The sequence below is a fragment of the Cucumis melo genome, chromosome 4 (genome assembly GCF_025177605.1).
Source record: "Cucumis melo cultivar AY chromosome 4, USDA_Cmelo_AY_1.0, whole genome shotgun sequence".
Taxonomy (NCBI): Eukaryota; Viridiplantae; Streptophyta; class Magnoliopsida; order Cucurbitales; family Cucurbitaceae; genus Cucumis; species Cucumis melo.
The window spans coordinates 27,957,841-27,984,200 of NC_066860.1; the positions used below are offsets into that span (position 1 = coordinate 27,957,841).

Below are 26,360 nucleotides of genomic sequence, written 5' to 3' on the forward strand. Positions count from 1 at the left end.
TTTTTGGTAGGTTATGAGTTACGAAATTATACTTGAGCATTGTTAGGCCATTCTTTAAGTTCGAATGGTACTTAGACATGTTTTGAACAGGTGTTAGGTTGTTTCGAACTAAGTTTGTTGCACATACAGACATGATTGCCATCGAAGGGCTTTTTCCACACTTTTTTGAACTTTTTGGCAAGTTATGAGTTACAAGCTTTTACACTTAAGCGTCATTGGGTCGTTTGAAAGCTAAGACGTGTTTCGAATGCCTTTTTGGTTGGTTTGAATCTAAGTTTGTTGCACTTACACACTTGGCATTCTAGGTCTTGAAGTGCTTTTTTTCAATCTTTTTTGAATTTTTTGGTACGTTGTGAGTTAGGAACTTACAGTTAAGATTTGTTAGATCGTTTTGAAAGTTCAAGTGATACTTGGACATGTTTTGAATGCGTTTTAGGTTGGTTTGACACTAAGTTTGTTGCACTCACACACACGGTTGCCACTTTGGGTCTTAAAGTGCTTTTTTCACACTTTTTGAACTTTCCGCTAGGTTGTGAGCTATGAACTTACACTTAAGATGTCTTAGGTCGTTTTTTAAGGTCCAAGTGATACGTAGACATGTTTTCAACACCTTTTAGGTTTGTTTTAAACTTAGTTTGTTGAACTTACGCACTTTGTTGCCATTTTGGGTCTTGAAAGGCTCTTTTCTCACTTTTTTAACTTTTTGCTAGGTTATGAGTAACCAACTTACACTTAAGCTTTGTTAGATCGTTTCTAAAATTCAAGTGATAATTAGACTCGTTTTGAACACTTTTAAGGTTGGTTTGAGGGTAAGTTTGTTGTACTTACACATTTGGTTGCCATTTCTTTTGTGGTCTTTGAAGTGCTTTTTTCACAGTTCTTGACTTTTTGGTACGTTGGGAGTTGTAAACTTACACTTAAACTTTGTGAGGTTGCTTTTAAAGTTCAAGTGATACGTAGACTCGGTTGGAACACTTTTTAAGTTTGTTTGGTTGGTTTGAATCTAAGTTTGTTGCACTTACACACTTGGCATTCTAGGTCTTGAAGTGCTTTTTTAGGGAAATATTTCTTATTTCCCAAATCCTTGATTTCAAATTCATCACCCATTCTCAGTTTTAATTGATTGATTTCTGTTTGATCTTCTCCGGTCAAAACAATGTCATCTACATAAACTATTAGAATAGCAACCTTTCCTGTCTTGGAAACCTTTGTAAATAGAGTATGATTAGAGTGCCCTTGACTATACCCTTGGGACTTGACAAAGATAGTGAATCTGTCAAACCATGCTCTCGGAGACTTTTTCGGACCATATAGGGATTTTTGGAGTTTACACACCTACTGACCAAATTGGGCTTCAAATCTTGGCGGGGGGCTCATGTAGACTTCCTCCACAAGGTCTCGATTCAAAGAAGCATTCTTAACATCTAGCTGGTATAGAGGCCAATCTTTGTTCACAACAACAAATAGCAAGACTGTAACAGTATTCAACTTAGCAACTGGAGAAAAGGTTTCTGAATAGTCAATATCATAGGTCTGAGTAAATCTTTTTGCAAATAACCTTGCCTTGTGTCTATCAAGTGTACCATCTGCTTTGTATTTGAGAGAAAACACTCATTTGCATCCTACAGTTTTATGTCCTTGGGTAGAGCACAGATCTCCCAAGTTCTATTCTTTTCAAGAACCTTCATCTCTTCCATAACAAAATTTTTCCATTCAGGACACTCTAGAGCAGTGTAGATATTTTTCGGTATTATGGTAGAGTCAAGGCTTGCTGTAAACGCTCTAAACTATGAAGAGAGATTATCATAGAAAACATAGTTGCAAATAGGATGTTTAGTGCAGGATCTGGTACCTTTTCTCAAAGCAATGGGAATGTCAAGAGAGGGATCATACTCATCAAGTTTCCTTGTATGACCCTGTTCTGCTTCATCATTACTGATTTCAAGAACAGCAACATCAGACTTGTCATTCTCACTCATCGTATTATTAGTACAAGGTTCTGTAGGGTTTTCCATACCTTGGTCTCGAGGAGGTTCGAAGTCTTGGACTGGAGCCGGCTGTTGACTAGTAGGGGACCCAACTTCCTTTATGAGATTCCTCCTGTAATATGTTTTCCAAGGAACTTGGTTTGCAGGTAAGATTATGGGATGAGGATCAACGTCAGATACAGTACTAGGAGTAGGTTCAGTAAATTCGAAAGTGTTGTTAGACTTTTCACTCACACTCTCCCCCTGAAGATGGCTAACGGGAAAGTAGGGTCGGTTCTCACAGAAAGTAACATCCATAGTGACAAAGTATTTTCTGAACGGCGGGTGAAAACATTTATACCCGCTTTGGTGAATGGGATATCCAACAAACACACAGGCCTGAGCCCGAGGGGTAAATTTAGTCTGATTAGGGCCAAAATTATGGACATAAGTGGTACACCCAATGTAACGGCCCAACTCCTTATACTGAGTCGAAGTCATTACTAAATATAGGACAAGTGGTTTAGGACAAAATTTAGTAAAAACGTATAAGGTTTTAGAAATTTATTTATGAAAATCCAACAAGGTAACATGCACAAAAAAAATGATGTTTCGTTCTAAAGTCCTACTCGGGCCCTATCTAAAACGAAATGGTAAATAGTGAAGAATACTCAAACTCAGGTACTAAAGTCAAAAACAAGAATAGGCGGAAGCAGAAATCCCTATGGCTTGCCACGGTCACTTCTGGTCGCTCGCCAGCTTGCCTTTGCCTTACCTCGTCCTCTACCTGAAAAACATGACATGAAAAGAGTGAGTACAAAATACTCAGTAAGGGACCCACTACTAGTCCCACTAGGTGCCTGTTAGCTTCCTGTCAGAGTCCTGTAACTGGTACCCAATCGCTGGCACGTTCCCGAACACGTGCAACATGCGCTCCCGTAGGAACGTAACTCTGGTCTTCGGTTCCCCGGGGGACACCTAGGACAATCGGGATGCGAGGACCCCGTCGAGTCACTCGAGTCATATCTATATCCATGCTAGACTGGTGTCCCGTCGGACCGCACAGTCCTAAATAGGTGGTGATCCCGAAGGACACCCATGCAGGTACGACTCTAACAGGTTAAACTAACAGGTACCCTAATCGCAGTATACATACACATGGCGTCATCATATAACATAACAGATAAATCATCATTACACTTTCCATCTCGACACCCGTCGTACAGCCATAACAGTTCTCGTCATCACAACATTATGCTATAATATAACCATATCATCAATCGCATCATACTATCATTAATTTCATGCATCGTACAGTCTAGTCCTCGACATGCACAATTGAAGGTATACGTGACCTCATAATTCTAAACATGGAGCTAGTAGTAGAAATCTCTTACCTGGAGATTTACTTGGCGAGTTTTAACCGCGAGGCAAGTGTGCTTTCCAAGCAACGAGGTCCTAACTGTTTAATACGCCAAAATTCGTAATTAAGTCACCAACGACTAACGGTTCAAAATTCAGTTGAAATGACTTACCCTAGAAAGAGGTTGCAATGCTGAGCCCCTACTGAAGAAATCCCACGCTGCAGCAGTTACTTGGTCCAAGACGTCCCTTAAGGAAAATAATTTAATTTAATTCCAAATTAAATTATTTAGTGTCCAAAGTCATTGAGTCTTACTGGGTAATGCCAAAATAATTAGTTTAATTACCGAAAATTGGATGGCAGGAGCCAAATTAGGCTTGGCGGCTCGGCTGGAAAGAGAACAGGGACCGGCTCGGCTCGCAGCGCAGACTGGCGCGACTCGGCTTGGTACAGCGTCTACGCACGTGCGGCTCGCACGCGGGCGCTGCTCGGCTCGCGGGTTCACGCGGCTCGGGTTCCGGGTTAGAGGCACGCGGCACGGGCCGGGCTTCGGGTCACGGAGCGGGGCTTCGGCCGGGTCGGGTCCTCACGCGACGAGGCGCTGGCTTCCGGATCCGGGTGGCGCGACGGCTACGGGTGGTCCGGCTACACCACGGCTTCGCTCGGCGACGGCTGCAGACGGACGTTTCGGCTGCGCTGCGTTGGATCGAAGCGGCGCGACGCGGCTGGCTGACGGATCGGCTGCAGATCGCGAAGGGTGACGCGGGCTCGGCTTCGGGCGACGGCTGCGAGAGACGGCTGCTCCGGCGGACGCTCGGCGTGCGCGGATCGGCTTGGACGATTCTTCCGACGCGGCTGGAAGCTCGGCGACGGCTTGGGTGGACTGCAGACTCGGCTGCGCTGCTGAACAGAGAGGGGAAGGCTTGACGGCTTGGGTTCGCGGCGGCGGCGGCGGCGGCTAGGGTTTTATTAATAAATCTTTTTTTTTCCTCCCTTTTTCTCTTTTCTTTTCCCCCTTTCTTTCTTTGATTTTTCTCTTCTTCTTTACGCACGAGACCCAAGGCTTTTTATAAGACAATATCTCTTTTCTTTTCCTTTAAATAACCCAAACCAACCATCTCCTCTCTCTCTCCAAATCTCACCAAACTCAACCAACCCTCCTTTCAATTAGCAATAACTCACTAAATAATTTCTAAATACTAAAATAGGTAACATAATAGAAAAATACTTAATAATAAAAAAAGTGGAAAACCCAACTTTAATAAACCGGAAAATTCAAAATGATAAGGTTCTCCCAATAAATTTGTCTTTTCCAAGACCATACATAAATATTAATAGTAAGATGAACAAAAACAAGTTTGTTGGGGCGTTACATACTCCACTCCTTAGAAAACTTTCGTCCTCGAAAGTTCTAATCCTCGAACAGCTCGGGGTACTGAGCTCTCATCTCCTCTTCTTTCTCCCACGTGGCCTCTTCCACTCCATGGTTCTGCCAAAGGACTTTGACCAGTGGAATTTCTCGACTACGAAGCTTCTTGACCTCCCTTGCCAAGACCTCGACAGGCTGCTCCTCGTAGCTCAAGTTCTCGCTGATCGGTAGTGGCTCGAAGTCCACCACATGTGTTGGGTCTGCGACATATTTCCTCAGCATGGAGATATGGAATACGTCATGCACTGCAGCAAAAGATGGGGGTAGCGCCAAACGATAAGCCACGGGGCCAATCCGCTCCAGTATCTCAAACGGCCCTACGAAGCGTGGACTCAGCTTCCCCTTCTTCACGAACCTCAGAACACCCTTCATAGGTGCTACCTTCAGAAAGACCATGTCTCCCACTTCAAACTCGAGATCCTTACGTCGTACATCAGCATAACTCTTCTGTCTGCTCTGTGCTGTCAGCATACGAGCTCGGATCTTCTGTATGGCTGCATTGGTAGTCTGCACTAACTCGGGGCCTAGCATCCTCTGCTCTCCAACCTCGCCCCAGCAGACAGGAGATCTACAGCACTTGCCATACAGAGCCTCGAACAGTGCCATACCGATAGTAGCCTGGTAGCTGTTATTATAGGCAAACTCCATCAGATGCAGATGAGAGTCCCAACTTCCTGAAAACTCTAGCACGCAGGCCCGTAGCATGTCTTCCAAAATCTGGTTCAATCTCTCTGTCTGACCATCAGTCTGAGGGTGGAATGTCGTGCTGAAGTCTAACCTCGTACCTAAAGCAAGTTGAAGTCCTTTCTAGAACTTCGATGTGAAACGAGCGTCTTTGTCTGAAATGATGGATACGGGTACTCCATGTAGTCTCACAATCTCTGTCATATATAACTGCCCCCACTTACTGGCAGTGTAAGTGGATTTCCCTGGCACGAAATGGGCCGACTTCGTGAGTCTGTCGACCACAACCCAGATCACTGTATAGCCCTTTAGGGTCTTGGGCAGTCCCGTAATAAAATCCATCGACACACTCTCCCACTTTCACCCTGGCACACTCAAGGGTTGTAACAACCCGGCTGGACGTTGTCTAGGTGCCTTCACCTGCTGGCACACCAAGCACCTACTAACAAAGTCTGCCACTTCCCTCTTCATTTTCCTCCACCAGTAGACACTCCTCAAGTCCTGGTACATCTTCGTACTTCCAGGGTGCATGGTAAATGGAGAACTGTGAGCCTCAGTCAAAAGTTCTGTCTTGACTGCGCTGTCTTCCGGCACACACAAGCGTCCCTCAAACATAAGGCCATCGTCAGAGGATATGAAGAAGTCCTCACCTTGCCCTGTCTCTACCATACGACGCTTCTCGACCAAGTAAGGATCATTCAGCTGAGCAGCGATGATCTTTTGCCTCAAGGTTGGCTGAACTGACAACTGAGCCAACTGTGAGGTGACCTCACCTACTGAGACTGCAATCTCAGCTCTCTCAAAATCTCTAAGTAAGGGGGTCTGCTTGGTGATTAGCGCTGCTGAATGTGCAACCTTCCTACTCAGCGCATCAGCCACTATATTTGCTTTACCTGGGTGGTACAGGATCTCGCAGTCATAGTCTTTCACCAACTCGAGCCACCTCCTCTGCCTCACGTTCAACTCCTTCTGAGTGAAGAAGTACTTCAGGCTCTTATGGTCGGTGTAAATCTGTATCTTCTCACCGTACGGGTAGTGCCTCCATATCTTCAGTGCAAAGACTACAGCTACCAACTCCAAGTTGTGGGTAGGGTAGTTCTGCTCATGAATCTTCAACTGGCGGGAGGCATAAGCAACTACCTTACCTTGCTGCATCAGGACACAGCCCAGTCCCTTCTTGGAGGCATCACTATAGATCACAAAGTTTCCCGACCCATCGGGCACTGTCAGGACTGGTACAGTCACCAGCTTCTGCTTGAGCTCCTGAAAGCTACTCTCGCATGCTGGGCTCCAAACAAAAGAGGTTCCCTTCCTGGTCAACTGGGTCAACGGGCTGGCTATACATGAGAAGTCTTCCACGAATCTCCTGTAGTAACCTGCCAAGCCCAGAAAACTTCGAATTTCACTAACTGTGGACGGTCGAGGCCAGTTGGTCACCGCTTCAATCTTTGTTGGATCCACTGAAACTCCCTCATTGGAAACCACGTGGCCAAGGAACGTCACCTTCCTTAACCAGAATTCACACTTGGAGAACTTGGCATACAACTTGTTGGCTCGAAGAGTCTCCAAAACCTGGTGCAAGTGCTCCTCGTGCTCAGCCTCAGTTTTAGAGTAAATCAAGATGTCATCAATGAAGACTATGACGAACGAGTCTAGAAAATCCTTAAACACCCTGTTCATCAAATCCATGAACACTGCAGGAGCATTAGTCAAGCCGAAAGACATCACAACGAACTCGTAATGTCCGTACCTCGAACGAAAGGTTGTCTTGGGAATGTCACCGTCCCTAATCCTCAACTGGTGATAGCCTGACCGCAGGTCGATCTTGGAAAAGACAGTGGCTCCCTGCAACTAATCGAACAAGTCATCAATCCTGGGCAAGGGGTAGCGGTTTTTAACTGTCACCTTGTTCAGCTCTCGGTAGTCAATACAAAGGCGCATCGACCCATCATTCTTCTTCACGAACAACACTGGGGCTCCCCAAGGCGACACACTGGGCCGGATGAAACCTTTGTCCAGCAACTCCTGTAACTGGACCTTCAACTCTTTTAGCTCGGCTGGAGCCATTCTGTAAGGGGCCCTCGAGATAGGTGCAGTGCCCGGCTCTAACTCGATGGCGAAGTCTACCTCCCTGGGAGGCGGAAGTCCTGGGAGTTCGTCGGGGAAAACGTCAGGGTACTCCCTTACCACTGGTTCGGAAGATAGGGAAACTTCTGGCTCTCTAATATCCACTACGCTTGCCACGATGCCCCAAGTACCCTGGCTAAGTAGTTTACTAGCCTTCATGGCTGAGATGACCTTGGGTATACATACCATGCCTGCCCCCCTAAATTTGAAACTAGCCCCGGAGGGAGGGTTAAAGACAACCTCCTTGCCAAAACAGTCTATATTTGCATGGTTAGCTGACAGCCAATCCATGCCTAGAATCACGTCGAAATCCTGCATGTCTAACACTAGTAAGGTCACGTCTAACATATGATTCGCTATCTCTACCCGACATGCCTTTATTTGTTCTTTGGACAACAGGACCTCCCCAGATGGAGTAGAAAAAGACAAAACACTACCCTACTCGGGCCCTATCTAAAACGAAATGGTGAATAGTGAAGAATACTCAAACTCAGGTACTAAAGTCAAAAACAAGAATAGGCAGAAGCAGAAATCCCTATGGCTTGCCACGGTCACTTCTGGTCGCTCGCCAGCTTGCCTTTGCCCTTATCTCGTCCTCTACCTGAAAACATGACATGAAAAGAGTGAGTACAAAATACTCAGTAAGGGACCCACTACTAGTCCCACTAGGTGCCTGTTAGCTTCCTGTCAGAGTCCTGTAACTGGTACCCAATCGCTGGCACGTTCCGAACACGTGCAACATGCGCTCCCGTAGGAACGTAACTCTGGTCTTCGGTTCCCCGGGAGACACCTAGGACAATCGGGATGCGAGGACCCCGTCGAGTCATATCTATATCCATGCTAGACTGGTGTCCCGTCGGACCGCACAGTCCTAAATATGTGGTGATCCCCAAGGACACCCATGCAGGTACGACTCTAACAGGTTAAGCTAACAGGTACCCTAATCGCAGTATACATACACATGGCGTCATCATATAACATAACAGATAAATCATCATTACACTCTCCATCTCGACACCCGTCGTACAGCCATAACAGTTCTCGTCATCACAACATCATGTTATAATATAACCATATCATCAATCGCATCATACTATCATTAATTTCATGCATCGTACAGTCTAGTCCTCGACATGCACAATTGAAGGTATACGTGACCTCATAATTCTAAACATGGAGCTAGTAGTAGAAATCTCTTACCTGGAGATTTACTTGGCGAGTTTTAACCGCGAGGCAAGTGTGCTTTCCAAGCAACGAGGTCCTAACTGTTTAATACGCCAAAATTCGTAATTAAGTCACCAACGACTAACGGTTCAAAATTCAGTTGAAATGACTTACCCTAGAAAGAGGTTGCAATGCTGAGCCCCTACTGAAGAAATCCCACGCTGCAGCAGTTACTTGGTCCAAGACGTCCCTTAAGGAAAATAATTTAATTTAATTCCAAATTAAATTATTTAGTGTCCAAAGTCATTGAGTCTTACTGGGTAATGCAAAAATAATTAGTTTAATTACCGAAAATTGGATGGCAGGAGCCAAATTAGGCTTGGCGGCTCGACTGGAAAGAGAACAGGGACCGGCTCGGCTTGGAGGTTGAAGATCGGCTCGGCTCGCGGCGTAGACTGGCGCGGCTCGTGGTGCAGAGAGGCGTCGGCTTGGTACAGCGGCTACGCACGTGCGGCTCGCACGCGGGCGCTGCTCGGCTCGCGGGTGCACGCGGCTCGGGTTCCGGGTCGGAGGCACGCGGCGCGGGTCGGGCTTCGGGTCACGGAGCGGGGCTTCGGCCGGGTTGGGTCCTCACGCGACGAGGCGCTGGCTTCCGGATCCGGGTGGTCCGGCTACACCACGGCTTCGCTCGGCAACGGCTGCAGACGGACGTTTCGGCTGCGCTGCGTCGGATCGAAGCGGCGCGACGTGTCACAATCGTAACTTCGCGACACGATTGTGCGGCACTTGCTTAGCTCAATCAGCAAGTCAGCCGTTCGAAAATCGGAATCCGCAGTCAAACTCGCGGTATGACGTAGCCTCCCTTCCCGTTCTTGGAAAAATGTTTTTATAAAACGGGAGAGAGAAAGTAAATAGTTGAAAACGTCATAAAGAAAGCATTGAAGACTGTCAATTGCAAGGAAAATAACTCAACATGCAAAGAGTGCGACAAGGCTTGGGCGGGGGTCGGACTTAGTCATGTACCCCCTATAGTACATATTGAGAATTTTGGCCTTGGCAGGCTTGCATATGAAAAAGCCGAAATGTCACAATATGACTCGGCGACACCTAAACGAAAGAATTAACCTAAACTACTTTCAAGACATAAAGATAAAGTGATTTGGGGGTATTCGGGCATACGACCATCGGTAAATAATACCATGGACAATTATGCCCTTGACATTCTCCCCCACCTAAATGATTGACGTCCCCGTCAACTGGCGAAGCTTGAAATCTTCTATCTTCTGCTTCCACGCTTCAAGATCTTCGACACGTTCCCAGCTGGTCTCCTCCACAGGAAGGTTCTTCCACTTTACCAGATACTCGTGGATCCTTCGTGCGGGTCTTCTGCCCCTCCTTACTCGCTCGGCCAGAATTTCTTCAACATCTTTGTCTTCCTTCTGACTAAGGTCGATAATTGGGCGAGTTACGATATTCCGCTGCAGGTCTTCTGTGTCTTGGTGGTACGACTTCAGGTTGCTAACATGAATTACTGGGTAGATTTTCATCCATGTGGGCAACGCTACTCTGTAAGAAGTATTCCCTACCTTTTTCAGCACTTCAACTGGTCCTTCGTACTTCCTGACGAGACGTTGGTCTTTGCGTCCTCGAAACCTGACTTGCTCTGGTCGTAGTTTGATGAGTACCTGGTCTCCCGCTCAAAACTCAAGGGGCCGTCGCTTCTTATCTGCCCACTTCTTCATCCGTCTCGATGCTTTTTCTAAGTACGCTCGGGCGATGTCGTTTGTCTGTCTCCACTCCTTCGTGAAATTGAGGGCTTGAGGGTTCTTCCCTGCAAAAGGATGATCAACAAGGTGTGGCAGTACTGGTTGCCTCCCAGAAACAATCTCAAATGGGCTTCTCCCTGTAGATGAACTTGTCTGAGCGTTGAAACAGAATTGGGCTACGTCCAACAGCTGGACCCAATTCTTTTGCCTTGCGTTTACAAAATGGCGCAAGTATTCCTCGAGCATGCTGTTGAATCGCTCAGTCTGGCCGTCAGTTTGGGGATGGTAGCTTGATGATATGTTCAGACTCGTCCCCAAGAAGGAAAATAACTCTGTCCAGAAGGAGCCAATGAATCTACCATCTCTGTCGCTCACTATACTTGTCGGGACTCCCCACAATTTAACAACATGCTTAAAGAACAATTGAGCTGTTGTTTCTGCTGAACACTGCTTGGTGGCGGGGATGAAGGTGGCGTACTTTGAAAAACGATCAATGGTGACTAAAATGGCTTCAAAGTCGCCTACCTTAGAAAGATGGGTGATGAAGTCCATAGAGACACTCTCCCAAGGTCTTGTTGGAACCGGTAGAGGGTCAAGAAGTCCAGCAACCTTCACTTTCTCTACCTTATCTTGTTGGCAGATGAGACACGTCTTAGTGTACTGCATGACATCATCTCTCATATTCGGCCAAAAGTAACCCTTCTTCAACAGGGCGTACGTCCGCTGCCATCCGGGATGGCCAGCCCATAGAGTGTCGTGACATTCGTACAACAATTTCTTCCTTAAGTCCCCTGCTCTTAGAACATATAGTCGATTGCCCTTTGTGACTAACAAGTCTTCCTCGACCCAAAACTGTCGTGTTTTGCCCGCCTTCGCTAAATTCATGACATTCTGAGCGGCATGATCTTTCTGTAGGAACTCTCTCAAGGTGTCTCTGATCGACCCACCAATCTCGCTCCCCTGAAGGTGAGCTAACAGGCATATGGCTGCATGTTCTTGTTTTCGACTTAGGGCATCCGCAGCCTGGTTGCTCGACCCCTTCTTGTGCTCAAATTCGAAGTCGAACTCGGCCAAAAATTCCTGTCATCTTGCTTGTTTCAAAGTCAACTTTGGCTGGGTAAAGAAGTGGCAAGTTGCACTGTTGTCCGTCTTCACTACAAACGACGACCCTAGTAGGTATTGTCTCCAGGCCCTCAAACAATGTACTACTGCGAGCATTTCTTTTTCGGACACAGTATACCTCCTTTCCGCTGCATTCAATTTTCGACTTTCGTATGCGATCGGGTGCCCATTCTGTAGGAGCACACCCCCAACGCATAATCAGACGCATCTATCTCGACTTCGAAAGGTTTGGTCACATCCGCAATCCCTAGAAGTGGCCCCTCCATCAAGGCTTGCTTTAGGCCGTCGAAGGCGGCTTGGCACTCGGGGTCCCAATTCCAGTGAACGTCTTTTTTCAGTAGCTCAGTCAGCGGGCTTGCTCGTTTCGAGAATCCCTCGACAAATCGACGATAGTAATTTGCCAAACCGAGGAAGGAGCGTAACTCTGAGACTGATTTCGGCATTGCCCAGTCGCGTATCGCAGCAATCTTCCCTTCTTCCATTCCAATTCGGCCACACTCTATCACATGGCCCAAGAAGTTTATCCGCTCTTGTGCAAAAGAGCATTTTTCTCTTTTGACGTACAGTTGATTCTCCTTCAATTTCTGAAAAACCTTTTGTAGGTGGTCCCTATGTTCCTCCATGGTCGTACTATAGACCACTATATCATCCAGGTAGACTACTACGAATTTATCGAGATATTCGTGGAAGACCTGGTTCATCAACGTGCAGAAGGTGGCATGGGCATTGGTGAGACCAAATGGCATTACGAGGAATTCGAACGCACCATATCGGGTGACACAGGTTGTCTTCGGTTCATCTCCCTCTGCAATTCTCACTTGGTAGTATCCCGACCGCAAGTCTAACTTTGAAAAATACTTTGCCCCATGTAAGCGGTCGAACAAGTCAGTAATTATGGGAAGTGGATACTTGTTACGGACTGTGAGCTTATTTAGGGCGCGATAATCAATGCACAGTCGTAAACTCCCATCTTTCTTCCTTTGGAAAAGAACTGGGGCCCCATACGGAGCTTTTGCAGGCCTGATAAACCCTGCATTCAGTAGTTCATCTAACTGTTTCCGAAGTTCAGCTAACTCTGGAGGCGCCATACGATAAGCATTCTTCGCAGGCGGTTTTGCCCCTGGCACTAACTCGATCTCATGATCAATCATTCTCCGAGGTGGCAAAGACTTGGGCAAACTATCGGGCATCACATCACGGTATTTCTCTAGCACGCGCATGATCTCCTTAGGGACTGTCTCCCCTGAGTTCTCTGACGATTTGAGTGGGATGACCATAAATGTTGGTTCGTCTCGAGAGAGACCCTTCTTTAATTGCATGGCCGAGATCATTTTCAATCCATCTGGTTGACGTAGGTCAGTCTGTACAACCGAGGGTGTAGGTCCAGTGATCACCAAGCATTTGGCCAAAGGCATTGGGATTACCTGATGTTCAAGTAGGAACTCCATTCCCAGTACCACATCAAAGTTGTCCATTTTTACTACTACAAAGTCTACGAGGCTACTCCATCCTCCCAATCTTATCATCGTTCGTTTCACTAGTCCGATGATAGGTAGGGCAGTAGAATTCACGGCTTTCATTCTTCCAGCATCCTTCTCCCAGCGGAGATTCAAACGTTTAGCTTCTACTTCTGTTATGAAATTGTGGGTGGCACCGGAGTCAACTATAGTGCTTTTGGTTGGCTTTTGGTTGATCCAGGTGTCAACGTACATTAAGCCCCTTTCCACTGACGTGTTCGTCTCCCCCACCTTTTTCTGGAGAGATGACAGAAATTTCAAGGCCCCCATTCGAGAGTTATCAACTTCTTCTGTCTGATCTACTTCTCTCTCGGTCTGACTTTGTTGATTGTCTGAATCTGAGGTTAAAGATGCCTGGAATGCATTGAAAGCAGTTTTGTTCGGACATTCCCTGGCCATGTGTGGTCCCTTACATATGAAGCAACTAAGAGGACGATTGGACAGATTCTGGTTACTTGATCCTCGCCAGGAGTTTCCAGTATTCGATTGATGGGATCTACGATCTCCATTAAAGCGTCTGTCCCCTCCTATAGTTTTAGGAGAACTTGGGCGGTTGTTCCTACTTCCTCCAGATGAGGAACTTGGATGACGTCTCGTATCTTGAGAGTCGTTAGACAGGTCAAACAGCCGTTCGGCTGCAGCGTACGCGGACGTGAGGTCTTGAACTCTTTGTTCATATAGCTTCGTCTTCGCCCACGGCTTCAATCCTTCGACAAAACAGAAAACTTTGTCTTTCTCGGACATATCGCGTATATCCAACATCAGTCCTGCGAACTGCTTCACATACTCCCGAATACTACCGGTGTGTTTCAGCTCGCGTAACTTCCGTCGAGCCAAGATCTCGACATTTTCAGGGAAAAATTGTGAGCGAAGCTCTCTCTTCAAAGCGTCCCAAGTATCTATTGTGCAACGTCCCTCCTGGATGTCAACAAATCGGGACCTCCACCATAACTTGGCATCCTCAGACAGATGCATCGTCGCCAACGTGACTTTGGCTTCCTCTGTAATCGTGTTTGTGGCCCTGAAGTACTGCTCCAGGTCAAAGATATAGTTTTCTAGGGCCTTCGCGTCTCTTGCCCCACAGAAGGGCTTTGGTTCCGGTATCTTCACTCTACTAACCGGAATGGCTCCCCCAGCGGGAGCTTGATTTGCCATTGCTCGCATTGTGAGGCTCAGTCTCGCATTCACATCTGCGATTTCATTTCTGACGACATCGAGGGTAGCTCGGAAGTCCTCTGACATGCCGTTTATCATCTCTAACAGCGTCTTTTGAGAGCTATCCAGCTCTTGAACACGCTCCTCAATATGGGCAACAGAGCCCGTCGAACTATCTCCACGCTCGTAGTTGACAGTTCTTCCGATGTTTATAGTTGTTTCCAGGGCGTCGACCCTTGTCATCAACTCTTGTATAGGAAACCCTTCGACACGGCCAGCTACCGCATCGATCGTATTAGTTTTCTCGGAAATTTCTTCGAGACGAGACTCCAAGTAGCGGATGGAGTCGGGAACTTCGACTAGGTAGAGCATCTGTTCTTCTAGCTCTACTAGTCGGTCTTTCTGGGCCTTGCCCGATGGATTCGACGACGACATGTTTCGGTCTTATCGTCAATTAGCCAATTTGGCTCTGATACCACTTGTCACAATCGTAACTTCTCGACACGATTGTGCGGCACTTGCTTAGCTCAATCAGCAAGTCAGCCGTTCGAAAATCGGAATCCGCGGTCAAACTCGCGGTATGACGTAGCCTCCCTTCCCGTTCTTGGAAAAATGTTTTTATAAAACGGGAGAGAGAAAGTAAATAGTTGAAAACGTCATAAAGAAAGCATTGAAGACTGTCAATTACAAGGAAAATAACTCAACATGCAAAGAGTGTGACAAGGTTTGGGCGGGGGTCGGACTTAGTCATGTACCCCCTATAGTACATATTGAGAATTTTGGCCTTGGCAGGCTTGCATATGAAAAAGCCGAAATGTCACACTATGACTCGGCGACACCTAAACGAAAGAATTAACCTAAACTACTTTCAAGACATAAAGATAAAGTGATTTGGGGGTATTCGGGCATACGACCATCGGTAAATAATACCATGGAAAATTATGCCCTTGACACGACGCGGCTGGCTGACGGATCGGCTGCGGATCGCGAAGGGTGACGCGGGCTTGGCTTCGGGCGACGGCTGCGAGAGACGGCTGCTCCGGCAGACGCTCGGCGTGCGCGGATCGGCTTGGACGATTCTTCCGACGCGGCTGGAAGCTCGGCGACGGCTCGGGTGGACTGCAGACTCGGCTGCGCTGCTGAACAGAGAGGGGAAGGCTTGGCGGCTCGGGTTCGCGGCGGCGTGTGGCGGCGTGCGGCGGCTAGGGTTTTATTAATAAATATTTTTTTTCTCCCTTTTTCTCTTTTCTTTTCCCCCCTTTCTTTCTTTGATTTTTCTCTTCTTATTTACGCACGAGACCCAAGGCTTTTTATAAGACAATATCTCTTTTCTTTTCCTTCAAATAACCCAAACCAACCATCTCCTCTCTCTCTCCAAATCTCACCAAACTCAACCAACCCTCCTTTCAATTAGCAATAACTCACTAAATAATTTCTAAATACTAAAATAGGTAACATAATAGAAAAATACTTAATAATAAAAAAAGTGGAAAACCCAACTTTAATAAACCGGAAAATTCAAAATGATAAGGTTCTCCCAATAAATTTGTCTTTTCCAAGACCATACATAAATATTAATAGTAAGATGAACAAAAACGAGTTTGTTGGGGCGTTACACCCAAACACACGAAGAGGAACCTCAGACACAAGGCGAGTAGAGGGGTAAGACTCCTTAAGACAATCTAAGGGAGTCTGAAGGTGGAGGATACGAGAAGGCATTCTATTGATTAAGTGAGTGGCTGTAAGAATAACATCTCCCCACAGGTATGATGGAAGGGAAGTGGAAAGCATAAGGGAGCGAGCTACTTCCACAAGGTGACGGTTTTTTTGTTCGACCACTCCATTTTGTTGAGGAGTGTAGGCACATGAGGTTTGGTGAGCAATCCCTTTGGAGGTTAGAAATTCACTAAGGTTATGGTTTTGGAATTCCCGACCATTATCACTTCGAAGAATTGCAATTTTTTATGAAATTATGTTTCAATAGTATGATAGAAGTTTTGGAAAATGGATGAAACCTCGGATTTATCTGTTATAAGGTAGACCCAGGTAAGACGGGTATGGTCATCGATGAAAGTTACAAACCACCGCTTTCCCGATGAGGTGGTGACCTTGGAAGGACCCCAAACGTCACTATGGATGAGGGTAGACGGTTGTGTAGGTTTATATGATTGTGAGGGAAAAGAGACCCGATATTGTTTAGCCCGGATACACATATCGCAAGATAGAGAAGATACATCAAGTTTAGAAAAAAGGTGGGGAAATAAATATTGCATATATGTAAAGTTTGGGTGGCCCAGTCGAAAATGCCACAACATACAGTCTTTGTTCAAAAGTGCTAAAGTAAGATGACAGTAAACTAACCCTAGACAAACTACTATAGGAGGTATCATCATCAAGGATGTAAAGTCCCCTTCTATGTCAAGCAGTGCCAATCGTCCTCCTCGAGCTCATGTCCTGAAAATAGACCGATACAGATAAGAAGATAGCTTTACAATGCAATTCACGAGTGATCTTGCTTATAGATAACAAATTGTAAGACAGTTTAGGGACATGCAAAACACTCTGGAGAGTAAAACCGTTAGAGGGAACTATTTGTCCTTTGCCAACGATTAGAGCTAGAGAGCCATCAGCTATTCGAATTTCTCATTACCGGCACACGGGGCATAAGAGATAAAGTGTTTCGAAGAACCTTTCAAGTGATCTATAGCCCTTGAGTCTAAGATCCAGGGATTCTTCCCATCAACGCTAATAAGCCCAAGGGACTGAGGCATACCTGACTGAGCAATGGCACCCAGAGTCGGAGTCTTGGTCTGGCTCGCAGTAGGATCAGTTGATTGAGAGGTGCTGGCAGGGGTAGTCTCACTAATGTATGCACGTCCTGAGTTCTGTTTCTCGTTGGAGAACCGTTTGTTACCTCTTGGGGGACGACTGTGGAGTTTCCAACACTGATCCTTGGTGTGCCATTGTTTCTTGCAGTGCTTACACACAGGAATTGACTTCCCATTATTCTTGTCACTGTCATGATTTGAGGACCGAGCGCTAAAGGCAGCGGAGTCAATGGTAGGGGTAGTAGTACACCCATGGCATTAGTGCGATCCTCTTCCAGGCGGACTTCAAAACAAACTTCCATTAGGGAGGGAAGAGGTCTTTGTCCGAGTATACGACCACAAACAGTATCAAATTTGGGATTAAGTCTTGCAAGGAAGTCATAAACACGATCAACCTCTTCAAGTTTAGCATATTGAGTATCGTCATTTGGTGTGTCCCAAACTGTCTCTCTGCACAAATCCATCTCTTTCCAGAGGAGAGAGAGCTTGTTAAAATAGGTAGTCACGTTCAGAGTCCCTTGTTTGCAATTATGGACCTGTTTTCGCAGTGTATACAACCGAGAGGCATTCTGTCGTTTCGAGTAAAGGATTTGAGTTGTATCCCACAAATCTTTTGCTGTGGCAGCAGATAGTAGAGGCTTGTCGATCTGTGGTTCTATACTATTAATCAACATGGACCGAATAAGTGAGTCCTCCCCTTTCCAAAGTTGTTCCAAGGCGTCTCCTGGTAGAGGACGTACAGTCCCTCCAGTTAAGAAGTCGAACTGGTGGCGACCTTCGAGGAACATCTTTATTGATTGGGACCAAGAAAAATAATTTTGCCCATTTAATTTTTCACCTGAAAAATTCTCTGTAGACGAACCCAAAGAGCCAGTTATATAATTTGACAGTAAATTAGGGAACGAAGTTATCGGGTTCTTGGAATACATCGGTAACTCGGTTGGTTTGAAATGCATCAAAGACTCACCCGCTTCAATGTTCGATCTGTTTTGAGGTTGATTAATTCCGTTACCAGAAAACAACGGTTGCTGTAAAGAGTCAACGTACAGCGGATGCTTACTGTACAGATTTGAAAGATTTACGGTTGAGGGTTGCTGTCCGGAGCTCATAGGCGGCGCGTGAGGATGCGAATGGCCGGAAGGGCTTGACGGTTGGACATCCGACGGTGCGTAAAAGGGAATGGGCTGGGCGGTGAGATGAAACGGCCCATGCGCTGGAGAGAAGCGGCGCGTGAAGCATCTTCTGGTCAGACGGTGGCTCGTACGACTGCGAAACCACTCCCGTTGGGTAGATCGACGGTTTCTGTAGGTTCTGAAGCAGTTTCTCCATGGCGGCAGCGACGACAGTGACGGGTTCAATTTCGATCTGGGTTTCTCCTAGGGTTTTGTTATTGCTTTGCTCTGATACCATATTGAAAGCAATTAACAACAACCCGAGACTTACGTGGAAACCAGAGAACCGGGAGAAAAACCACGATACTTTAGTTTTTATTATTTTTCTTATGAATACAATTGGTACAAATAGAGAAAATAAATATAGTACAATAGGAGTAAGAAAGGAAAAGATCTAGGAAATATTTAGGAAATAAAATCTTATATATTATTCTTTCCAAAAATACTCTAAGGACAAAGCCCTACTAATTCTAACAGTAGGCTTTAAGGTTTTATTTGTGAAGATTATGATTTCATATTTAAGTTAATGAAAGTGTTTTACATTCCTACATCATGAAGTTGCATCCTTTATCTTTTTAAACATGTGTAGCCATATACTGCTTTTACTTTAAGTTTAAACTGTAACAATCTATTCTTTCAGTGCATATCATACTTACGGTTGCTGAACATCATAGTGCCATTGTTCCTTGGCAACTTATAGCTGAAAGGACCGGTGTTGTTCTGAAGTTTGTAAGTTTAGGTGAACATAATGTCCCAAACTTACTAGAGTTAAAGGAAATGTTTTCAACAAAAACAAAGCTTGTGGTTACCTATCATGTCTCAAAATGTACTGGGTACACCATTCTATTTGATATTTAGCATTTTTTTAAATCTATTTCCTTTTTACACCATTCAATTTATAAACATTACTCAAATAAAACAAGTAGTAGGTGAATATTTCAAACTGAAGTGTTATCATATTACTTCAGTTATCACACTTCTAGTGGAAAGGTTTGCAGCTGAATAAAAATAATAAAGTCAAATGAATGAAGAATGAAAAGAACTGTCAGACATTTTTCCTTCTCTTGATCTGTGTCTAGTTACTCTTGATATCTTTCTAATAATAACTCTATGCAAATAGTGGAATTCGGTATGATTTGATTTTTTTCTCTGCAACTTATGTTCTTCCAATTGAAGAAATAGTTGGCTTAGCACATCATTTTGGGGAAAAAGTGCTTGTAGATGCGTGCTAGAGTGTTCTACATATAGTTGTCGACATCTAGGCACTTGATGCTGACTTTCTTGTTGCTTCTTCTCACAAGGTTAGGTTGTTTTCTTATTAATTAAATGGCAAGCCTTACATTTGGGCATATGAAGATAAGGAATAAACGTGCTTAAGATGTGTGGGCCTACAGGCATTGGATTCTTGTAGATTGATCTATTGTTTGCAATGCCTCCATTCTTAGGTATGTCCTTTGAGAAGATAAGTTATGAAATTAAAATTGCATCAGTTCGTTTTTAGGAAGTCAGTATCTAATTTTCATATTTGGTCCTACATGGCTCTAGATGGTGGAGATTTCTTGACCATTCCACATTTGCACAACCTCGTTCCAGGTTAGTGGACTCCATGGTTGCAATTTTGTCCTTTTCTTTTTACTTTAAAATGAAATTTTTCTCAATGTATTTATTTTATATGATGTGGAAAAATTAAAACGTTCAATATATAGGGCTCAAGAATTGCAAGAGACCTAAATAACTGTCGTTTAGCATTATTTGTTTGCTCATTTGTTCTCATAATAATTGACACTTGATAAATAATCTTTTTGAAGTCATTATGAGATTTAAATAGATGACTTCTTGAATGGTGCTAACATTTTGTGATGTCTATTTTATTCGAACTATTCATTAATTGATGCCTTTTTACATATCCTTTCATCTCTTCTATGTATTCTCTTCCTACCCAAATGCCTTTTGATATTTGCATTAAGAAGTCTTTTTGGTGGACAATATTGTCCTTAATTCTACTAATTACTCATATCCCCCTTCGTTAGATTTGAAGCTGGGACGCCTACAATTGGAGAAGCAATTGGTTTGGGGAGCTGCTATTGATTATTTATCTAGGATCGAAATGCAAAAAATTCATAGTTACGAAGTGAGTTGATTGAAATTTGGTATATACCCTTTGTTTGAGAATTTTTGGGCGGTGAAAAATGCGTGAAGCAACTAAATCAGGGTATCAACTAAATAAATACCTTCATAGTAAGTTAGTAATAGAATTTTTTTTCTTTAATCAAGGAATTTATGTATTATTTTTCTATCAACTAGGTTACCTGGAACACTGAAAATTCAGAATGATATGATAAATATGTTTACTAGTTTTAAGACTTTAGTCTAACGACGAGGAGGTGTTGTATGCTAACAGGAAGAATTGGCGAATTATCTATATGAAAACCTTCGTGCATTCCCTAACATTCGAATATATGGCCCAGCTCAATTTAGACTTTAGTGTATTTATAAATTATTTAATTAAGCAACGGTTTCATGGACTACATTTTTTCTACATAATTATCGATGTATACATTGTTGACACTTACCTGCCTTTGTTTTTTTTCAATACAAAGTCTCAAATTCCCTGGGATCAAAATTATAGTGACTCGTTGAACTAGTATATGAGATTTTAATTATTGCTTAATTAGCCATGTTATTTGGCAATTGCTAAGAGACATCCATAAACATAAGCAATATTTGATGGTTGAACAAATAGGTTAGATAGATGAAGTATTGATACATAAAATCATGTAGCTATAAATTTTATTGTTATTATTATTGGTTGGCCTAATAGTGTTAACATTAATGTGTTATTAAATATTTTGAAAAAAAAGTGAAAAAAAGAGACCAAACTAATAATCTACCCTATTATATATGGGTGTGTTCATAGTTTGTTGGAGCTTGTGTTTTCTAGAATAGAATCAGACCAAAATCGAAAATCAAATTACATTATGTGGTTTGGTTTGACTTCACAGTTTGCCTTTTATCAACATATGTTTTTTTTATATATATTTTTTAAATTCCTGAAAGTGATCGTGGCTATGAGAGAGTGAGAGTGGCATGGCATGGCGGTAGCGGTAAGAGTGAGAGATGTTGGAGTGGAGACAACCAGATTTAAGAGACTGAAAGTGGTGTGACCGTCGGAGGTGAGGTGAGGTATGAGGGAGGGAGGTGATCATCGAAAAAGTTAGATGGAGAGAAAAAGAAAACATAAAGTTAAGTTGAATAAAATTGAATAGATAAAGGTAACAATATAGATTTATATTTTGTCATACCTAATAAAATCTTTAAAAATTGGTTGGTAATAAAAAAGGTTTGTCTTTGATTATTTGTGAAATTACCCTTCCCCTTCCACGAAAACTCTCTCCATCTCTCTAATTTGCTACCCACTCCTCCGATTTGCCATTTGAGTTCGTCGAGTTCCTCTTCTTCATGTGAATTCGTAGCTATGGATGCTCTTCTTCCTTCTTTTCTTTTTTCGAACATCACCTTCTTCCATCATATATCCCAACCTTGGTTATGTTCGTTGGAAAATATTTATTTGACGAAACTAGCTGGTCATACATAGCTTGAAGAACAAAGAAAGGAAGTTGGTTCTGAAGCATTATTATTATTATTATTATGCATGTCCCTAATTATTTCTCGTTCTATAGATTCATAATAGCAAGAATAGACATTCTTTTGAATTATTGGAAAATGATCTGGGGAATTAAATAGTCATATACATAATCTGATATTGTAAAATCAATAAAACATCAGTTTGAGTACAAGAATCCTAGAATTTCTACCGAATGCTAAAGATATATCCATAGCCCCAGCAAGCATGATAAGAAATCAAAAGCTTGATCATACATTGAAGTTCTTAACAACTCTTAGTTAATGAAATATATACATCTAACAATCTGTCATTTTGATGCTCACTTTCTGACAACTATACCATGTTAAACTTTGGACCATTTGATTAGTTAATAGATAACATTATTTTTTTTTAACAAAAATCATTAATCTTACAATACAGCTTAAGAACTTTCTTGAAAAAGTTAGAGAAGAGGTTATATAAAAGAGAGTTACAGCTTTTATTTTTGGGTAAAAAGAGTAGGCAGGAGGTTGAAAAATGAGAAATGGGTAAAGAAGAGTTTATTGTGTTCTGTCAAAATTTGTTGGTCCAGAGGGTGGGGGTTAATTTGTTTCTTGGTTAAAGGAGATTACCAAATATTGAAAAGGAAAAACAAATAAATAAAATTTTGAAAATTTTATACATTAGATAATTAAGTGTGATTGAGAATCTACGTCAGCAAGCAGCCGCTATGGGTGGACCTTCTTTGTATTCCAACTTCGAGCCATTTCCACAATGCCTTGAACGCTCACATTTTTGCGACATAGATAGCTATTTAAAAAAGGGAGCTTAAGCGCTCTTTTACAATTTTTAAGCAATGCTTAGATATATCCAATAAAGGTACTATAAATAATTTATGAATCTCTTGCTATCCTAGTATTAGAAATTTCTTCACGATTCTATTGAATCTAATTTTAATTTTGCAACTATTTCCAAAGTAAACAATAATAACAATATTGTAACGTTTCAAAAGAATTTAGGTTTCTTTATTTATTTTTTTTTTTATAGAAATGACTATGTACTTTTTTATATTTTCCCCATAAATATTAAACTAAAGTCATGAAATATGATAAGACTCAATTGTGATCAAATTATATGGTGGAAACTTATAACTAATTACGGAATACTTAAATAGGGAGAATTAAGAAATAAGAATGAGTTGTGATTTATTGTAAATTGTAGTTAAATAGATAAATGGTTGAATTTCGGGCACTAAAACGAAACATCGAATCGGCGCTCGATAGGACACATTTCCACACCTTTTGTTTTTTTCTCCACGTGGCTATAAAAATACAAAATAAATCATTTATGGAAAAAACATAGTTTGATGAAAAGTTCTGAAGAAATTATTTTAAATAACAGAATTTATTTTTTAAAATATTTATAAATAAAATATTTTAATGACATATAGTTATTTATGTTTAATAAGAAACCTCTCCGAGATAAATTTTTCTATACTTGATAGAAAAATATTTTATCTGTTTTATTATTTTTATTAATATAAAAATAGAGTTGTTTTAAAAATTAGAGTCGTTTTTAAATATATTAAATTTTTAGATTCTATTAAATAATGTCTATTAGTAAAATAGTATCACTATTTATAATAGTTTGTCTAAAAACTATTTAAAAAAACAAGTGCATTAAGTATTCTTTTGCAAAAAATGTGTATGCACGTATACATTCTTTTAACTTTAATTATATATTATTTTTTTAATTCAAAATCTCCAATAACTTAGTTAAAAATTAAAAGGTTTCATTTCATTTCATTTCAAATTTCAAAAAACAACTTCCCTTCGCAGCTTCTCTCTCATTTCTAAATTTCTTCATCTTTCTTCTCAACGGCAACTATCTCCCTCCTCTTCCCCCCCTCTCCGCCTCCCCTTCTCTCTCGATCTCTTGTCTCCTTCGTCTTCCTCAGAATCTTCACTCTTCCTTTCTCTCAATTTCTATTCTCTAAAATGAAGCATCCACCCAAGAAACCCTATCTTGCTAAATACCCATCTCGCCGATCCACTGCCATTTTCTATTCCATGCGCTAACGGCGCCGGAATCAAGGGCGGAAGACCCCTCGGAAGCCTATGTCGTCTTCCAAAGAAAATGCTTCACCGTCAGATCCCAAATTCCCAACTCCATGGTTCCCGATTCCAAACCCTCGCCGACTAAGTTGAAGAGCCTGCTCCATCTTCTAACCCACTTAAGCGGAAGCTCAGTATGGAGACCGTTCCTGAGAATTCCATCCCTGGGTTGTCTGATTCTGTTGTTAAGGTAGTTTACGTGGTGTGATTATGGATGTTTTGGTATATTTTTTTCTTAATTTGTGTGGTGAAATGATATTTTCCTGTAATATGAAAAATTAATTTGGTCTTATGTTGAATCATCTCACAGATTAGAGAAGATGTAAAATCTGGTGTAGAAAATTTAACAGAGGAGTGTGTATCCACAATGGCAGCCGTTACTCGGCTTCTAATGAAGGTTTTTATCTGCCTCGTGCTAATATGCGCACCTGAGTGCACCCCTATCCCTGCAACCGTGTACTAAAAAGAAGTTGCAGTTGTCCAAAATGTCTATATATAATTTGTATGCCATCCTTTATATTTTTAATTTTGTAATTTCGTAGATTGGTTGAACTGACTTCAGTATGCGGTTGAAATCATAAACTCAAGATTAATCATCAAGTTTTGGACCTTGTTAAGTGAAATTAGTTCTATTACTAAAGCATGAAAAAAGATAAACTTTAATAAAGATTAGAAAATGTTCGACACTTTATAGTCTTGATTTGTGTCAAAGACTACTTAAAGCATGAAGTCTCTCATCATGATATTGTGAAAAATTGCATGCCTTTAGTAGTTCATGGTCTCCACTGTTCTTCCTTTTCATGGTTAACCTTTTAAAATGAATTGAATACAATTTTAAACACCATCTTTATAATCTCAGAATAATTATGCAGGGTTTATCAGAATAATATGTTTGTTTCTTCAGATATACTTAATATTTCATTGATTGCTCATTCATTTTGGTTTCCATTTTTAGTCGGCTTCATTCTTTGTGTTTTCTAATTTCTAGCTCACTCAATTCAGCCATGGAAGTACGGAGGTAAGTAAAGTTCCCTTTTGGAATTCAAGTTCTTCTGTACTTCTTGTTGGAGTTTGAGAGGCATTTTTGTTGTTGTTCTTCTTCTTGTATAACTGTGGTTGTGGAATTTGGGTTTTAGGTAGTGAAAGAACTTGTATTATAGTTTTCTGTGGTAAAAGGAATTGGACCCACTTGCCATATGTTCACTCAATTTGATTTTTTACTGTAAGTTGAGTCAGTTGTGGTCATTTTGAAGGGGTTCAACTGCATCTGGGAAGTTGGGAAGGAGTCAAAAGGGATTTTTTAAGCCAAAACTGACTTCTCTCACTTTGCCAGAATTGACTTCTCTCACTTTCTTTCTCTGCACTTCTAACTTCCAAAGTTTTTGTGATTGTTAGTAGTTTCATCAAGTGTTTGTGTTTGCTACTTGGTTATGCTTCATAATTGCTTTAGATTCACAAAAATACTATAACCTGTAGCCCTGTAATTCTATCCATTTCAGGAGTTTGTGATCTTTTTGTGTGTAGGAACTAACACAAATTGAATATTTAAAAAGTGAAAAGAAGTTGGGTTTGTAGAAAATAAGTGCCATTTGGTTGAGAAGACTACTTTGGAAGATGGTTTTATTTTAACTATGACTGCATTTGCTAGTTTGTTTTTTGGTACTTCATTCACCATCCATTTTCTCTCCATGGTTGAGTTTCTCCCCTCATTTATTTTTTATAACATTCATTAGATCACTCTTTAAATCATTCAATTACAAAGGAAAGGCTACTTCAATTCATCATCAGTAAACTATTTTTTTCCTTTAGTAACAATCACTCACATCATTGTCATTTCTCTATGTATTGTCTATAGACCAGGGCGATTTCTAGTTCTCTTCTAAGATTAAATAATTACCAGCTAATCATTTAGGAAGTATTGCAGTTAAATGGTTGTTGGGTTGTCAACTATACTATTTTTTATCTGTTTTCTGTGTGCGGTTGAAATTCTTCTGATGTCCCCCATCTCCTGTGATTCTTTTCTTCAAAATCAAATAGTAGAAGTATCTGTTGGTTCATTTGTTCCACTTGCTTTGTCCCCTGTCCAGGAGTAAACCTTCGTATATTGGAGAAACATGCTCACTGAGAACATTGAGATCAATTTCAACAAGCTTTACTACTAGTTTTGATAGGCTTACGAGTTTTGGAAACATAAGATTTGATTGAGAAGTTAGGAGTAAAGGTTTGGGATATCTTAAATGTTTGGGTGATAGAAACCCGGTATTTCTTCATTTGTGGAATGAAATACTTGTCATGTTGTGTGTGATTGCTACCTTGTTGGATCCTTTGTTCTGTTACACCTTGTTGGT

The 26,360-nt window shown here is 42.2% G+C and overlaps 1 protein-coding gene across 4 annotated transcripts in view; it reads left to right on the forward strand.

Annotated features, from left to right (window-relative positions):
* Nucleotides 1–26,360, forward strand: part of LOC127148887 (uncharacterized) — a 105,373-nt gene that overhangs the window by 75,154 nt on the left and 3,859 nt on the right. The window contains exons 1-2 of one of the 4 annotated variants that reach the window (XR_007820095.1): nucleotides 23,694–24,202; nucleotides 24,323–25,030. The exons of 2 other annotated variants lie outside the window; for them this stretch is intronic. The gene's annotated coding sequence lies outside the window, so the exon portion shown is untranslated. Of the gene's footprint in view, nucleotides 1–23,693; nucleotides 24,203–24,322; nucleotides 25,031–26,360 lie in introns of those variants that run through there. One more of the 4 variants, XR_007820096.1, reaches the window with a different exon arrangement.